This window comes from Octopus bimaculoides, chromosome 8, assembly GCF_001194135.2.
Source record: "Octopus bimaculoides isolate UCB-OBI-ISO-001 chromosome 8, ASM119413v2, whole genome shotgun sequence".
NCBI lineage: Eukaryota > Metazoa > Mollusca > Cephalopoda > Octopoda > Octopodidae > Octopus > Octopus bimaculoides.
This window is the reverse complement of record NC_068988.1, coordinates 38,015,280-38,020,716: the sequence shown is the minus strand read 5'-3', so window position 1 is coordinate 38,020,716 and position 5,437 is coordinate 38,015,280. Positions and strand designations below refer to the sequence as shown.

Below are 5,437 nucleotides of genomic sequence, written 5' to 3'. Positions count from 1 at the left end.
AGAGAGAAAGAGAGAGAGAGAGAGAGAGAGAGAGAGAGAGAGAAAGAAATAGTGAAACAAAATTAAACAGTAAGTGCATGTTGAGTGGGTATGAAAAGACTGAGAAAGAAAGTGAAAAAAAACACATGAAGAGAAAATTGTATGAGTGAAAATCAGAATATGTACATGATAAAGAGAGAGGAAGTAAGAGAGTATGTGAGAGCGAAAGAGAGAGTATGTGTGAGAGAAAGAGAGAGTATGTGAGAGAGAAAGAGTATAATCAAAAGGGAATATCTATAGAGGAGAAAGTGAAAGAGTATGATGTGAGAAAAATAGATTGGTTGAAAGTGAAAAGATGTGAATGAGAAAAGGAAAGAGTGATATGGGTGTGAAAGTGTGTGAGAATACAAGAGTGTAGACAACATCAATTTCTTACATAGGTGACACAAATTCATGTGATAGAAGAGAATAAGAATTTGTAAGCAATAATTATGAACAGAAATTAACATGTAATTTCAAAATATATTTCAAATAAATAAATAAAAGGAAAATAAGAAATTATGGACAATAATTATGAACATAATAATCATGAACAAAATAATGACAACAAAACAAGCAATTTCAAAATATATATAATTAATCAATAAAATTTATAAATGAACAAAATATCAAAAAATAAAAATCATGTCTTTAGTTTTAAACCTATGCCATCATCATAAGGCAATAAATTTGGACAAATTAGATGGAAAGACAGACATTCAAGAAAACACTTCTATTGCTTTAATTATATTTTCTTAATTAACACACAAGTAGACCTACACCACTCATTAAAATAACTTTAATGCCTGTTTTTCTATGCTGGCACAAGTTGAATGGCTTTTATAGCATCATGCCACTCATCACCTGGCACAAACAATAACAGAGAAAAATGGCCAACTCTACGGTTTTTGTATATGACACGGTTTCACATGGTTTTTACAACTGGATGCCTTTCCTATTGCCAGTCGCTTTACAGCAAACACTGAGAGTATTTTATCACACCATTGGCACAAATGAGATTACTTGCCAGAATTTCAGAGTTCCCCTCAGCCATGCATCTGAGCTAGATAAGGTGACTTGCCTTAAGGCTTGCAGAGTCTATAACTTTGTTTGTTCATTATATCTACTAGTTATTTAGTCTCTAAACACTACTGAAACTATTTCACAATAATTTGAGAGCATCTATGTGCCTGCTTAATCTGCTAAAAATAGCATCCAAATTTCCCTCAAATCCTGCTCCCCTAATCATCTTCAAAAACTAGGAAGGACATATTGGGTAATTATGCCTGAAAAATAGATAGGATGGTTACAACTGGAATACCTTAGACCATAGATCTGCTCAGAGAAAGCAGGCTACCTTACATATCTACTAATATTCACCTCCGCCTTAGTGAAGGCGGAGGTATTGTTTTATGTTGTGTTTGTTTGTGGACAAGATATCTCAAGAACCACTGGATGGATTCGGATGAAACTTGCAGGGATATTTGGCCTTGTGACTGGTACAAACTGATTAGATTTTGGGATCAATCCAGTACCAGTCGAGGATTCTGGATTATTTTTCATTTTTTCACTTAATTTTTGAGAGTGGTCGAGTTCCTTTTTAGTATTCTCATTTATGAGAGCAGTTGAGTTTATTTCAGATATTCTCATTTAAAAAATCATCTCCAGCTAATCATTGAGAAGACATTGGTGCTGCTTTGGCGGAGGTTTGCACTCTCTGAGTGCTCTTGTTGGGACTGTTTTTGCATGCTGTTTTCCAGCTAGGTGTCCTTCTTTGTACCCATAAATCCAAGAAAAAAGCATTAATGTAGACCTTCTCAGTAATATATCAACAATGCCTGCATATCTATTATCAACGGTGATTAGTGAGATGCATGATGAAAAATGCTGAGTACATTCATACATTCATCAATTACATCCCACAGGAAATTTTTATTTATAAATAATAATTTATTAAATGTTATGGCGTTAGGAAGGGCATCCTGGCGTTAGGAAGGGCATCCAGCTGTAGAAACTCTGCCAAATCAGATTGGAGCCTGGTGTTGCCTCCTGGTCCACCAGTCCTCAGTCAAATCATCCAACCCATGCTAGTATGGAAAGTGGACGTTAAACGACGACGATGATGATGGTGATGATGATGATGATGTTAAAATGTCAAACTAATTCCTAAGTTAGAGCTCAACAGAAATACTACCAGGAAACTATGCCAATAAGATTTTCATTTTACAGTATTTAACCCTTTTACTACCAACCTGCCTAAGGCACCTATAGTTCTATGAAACAAACTTCCTGTTTTAAAATATCTAAATTGAAACTTTGCATCAAAATTTCTTGTTAATTTATGTTCCAAGTACCAGATTGCTGATGAAAGTTTTGCATACTAACATGCAGATACTGAATTTGTTAAAAACGATTGAAATTATATACACTATGTCATATGAGATGAGAAATCCAAAAAGTACCCTACAACCAAAAATGAGTTACCCTGGTTCCTGTGGCTCAAGCACACATACACAGAACCAGGTATGCTTAGTTCCTGCACAGTAAGAGCCAATAAAAACAAATTCTTCATTATTTGCAAAATTAATTGAAGCAAAGGCAGTGTATAGTAATAGAAATATAGTAACAAAAGGGCTAAAACTTCCATTACAAGTAATGAAAGATTTTTTTTCAATATTTATAGCCACACTATATCTCCATTTGTTTGACTCCTTGATCTTAATATACTGTTATTTGAGTGGCACAAATCCAGTCAGATTTGGCTACACATTCAGGAATAAGACAGTTGATGACGAAAGATCAAACTAATCAAACCCAATGATAATTTGGATACAAATATTGGAAAATCTTTCACCTCTAAAAAGATGAGGTTAATAGACTGATTCAATTATAATATCTAATTAGCAACAACTCATTTCAAACAATTAGATACTTAACTGTGCCAAAAGTTCTTCATTTGCTTTTTCTTATTTCATTATTTTATTTTATTTATTTTTTTTACCTGTCTTTAAAAATATTCAATAGTTTTATATATTTTACACTTACTTTTAATACACCTAATAATTATTTAGGAGACATCCCGCCCCCATCATCCTCCTCCTACACTCAAACTCATTCTTTATAGAAACACACAAAAAATACTAACGAACCGTTATAACCTTCAAAGAAAAACAACTAAAAAGAGAAAAAAAAATGATTTGTTTGGAAAGCTGTTAGCATGACTGGACGCATTCACTGAATACTGAGAAATATCTGGAAATATCAGAACAAGGTGATAAAAACAATCTTTCTGTGGGGGGAAACAGAAATTATATCATGTTTGACAGGTTTGGCAATAATGTTTATAGGAACAGCAGAGGGTGGTTCCAAAGACATAACTTTCGCAAATGACATAAGATATATATCATGAGAAATGCAAATAAAATCAAGGAGATAAGGTAACTCACTTTTAAGGCTGTTTTAAGTCTTATCAGCAGGTTTGCTTCACCGTAGAATTAGAACACACCTGCAACAGAAGAAGAGAAAGAAAAAGAAAAATGATTGAGTCTATGAAATTCAATGTGTTGAAGAATTTAACTTGAAATTTGCAGAAACAATGTAACATTAAAAGTGGTGAGGTTGACATTTTCATGACACTTTATGAACTCTATCCTAACATTGTAGAACTACTACAATGGAAAAAGCTCTTATGTGCATTAAATGCCAAAGGTAATTCACCTCAGCACAAACATGCAATGCTGTGTGCAATTCAAATTAATAGCTTCTGTCTGATGTGGGGACACATGAGTCAGATAAATATAAATTTCAAGAATGAAATAACGAAATACTTAGCATCTTGTGTATGGAGTTGTGAGCCAAATAGTTTTACTTTCTTACTTTTCTTAGTGGATTTTTGCTACTTTGTGTGTGTTTGTGTGTGCGTGCACATGCACACATGCATTATGAACATCACTGTGGTAATGTCCACTTTTACATGCTTGCATGGGTCAAACAGAATTTACTGAGATAGGCTTTAATCTTTCTACAGCCAGATATTCTTCTCATCACCAACTTTCACCTTTTTCCAAGCAAGTTAATATTTCCTCATGACCAAACATATTTTCACAGCACTTTATAAACAAAGGACACTTCTTGTGTGACTATCAGGTAGTGTCGAGACAAGAAGACACAAGCACACATGCAAAGACACTTACCTAAAGTGCCACAGTAGGACTGAACCAGTTTGACAATATCAGTAATACTAACAATAATAAGGGTTTCAAATTTTGGTACAAGGCCAGCAATTTTGGGCAGAGGGATTTAGTTAATACCATTGATGTCATTACTAGATTGGTACTTAAATTTATTGACCTTGGAAGGATGAAAGACAGAGCTGACCTCAGTAGGGTCTGAACTTAGAACTTAAAGAGCCAGAACAAATACCACATGTCATTTTGTCTAATGCTCTAAAATATTTAATAGCATTTCATGCACTGTATATGATGATTAAGATTGGCTACCAGCTCAATATCATTCAATTGAATGAAGTTTTTGTATGTAATGAATTATGTGCTGCTATAGCCTTAGCATGAATAAACTTTGTAGGAGACCAGTTAATAACAATGATCTTCCATTCAATGACCCAGATTAGATGAGAGACAAGTTACAATGCTTTGATACAACAGCATGAATGTAGAAATTTCTAGATACTCATCACCATCATCATTTAATGTCTATTTTCCATGCTAGCATGGGTTGGATGGCTTGACAGAAACTGGCAAAGCCAGGGATCATACAAGGTTCCATAGCCTGTTCTGGCTTAGTTTCCACAGCTAGATGCCTTTCCTAATGCTAACCACTTTGCAGAGTATACTGGATGCTTTTCACATGGCACCAGCACCACTGCTTTTTACATGGCACCATCATCAGTGCTTTTTACAGGGCACCATCACCAGTGCTTTTTAATCTAGGATTATTTATCCAAAACTCTTCAGTCTAAAGTCATTTTTGTCTAAATGCCCTTTAGTATAAAGACATTTTTGTTTAAACTCCCTTTGGTCTAATAACTATTTTGTCTATAGAATCTAAAAAAAAAAAAAAATGTAAAAGATCTAAATAACTATACTCTAATAATCCTTTTTGTCTTTAGACGAAAATGCTTTTAGACCAAAGTGTCATAGACTAAAGTGGCTTAGAACAAAGTGTTTTAGACCAAAGTGCCATATCCCGTGTGTGTGTGCGTATACATACATGCACAGCGTAACACCACCTGCAGACATGGGATGAGGTGGTGCAATATGATCTTCAGATATTGAGTCTCATGGAGGCGATGACAAGTGACCAAAACTGTTGGTAATTTGCCATGCTTGAGAAGACGTGTCAAGCTTAGTGAAACCATAGTTGTGGCCAGTGCTAGTGACATGTTGGATGTATCCAGGGG

General features: G+C 34.6%; 1 long non-coding RNA gene across 1 annotated transcript in view; it reads right to left on the bottom strand.

Moving 5' to 3' along the window:
• Positions 1-5,437, bottom strand: part of LOC106883851 (uncharacterized) — an 85,733-nt gene that overhangs the window by 20,268 nt on the left and 60,028 nt on the right. The window contains exon 2 of the long non-coding RNA XR_008264739.1: positions 3,465-3,523. This is a non-coding gene — a long non-coding RNA (uncharacterized LOC106883851). The remainder of the gene's footprint in view (positions 1-3,464; positions 3,524-5,437) is intronic.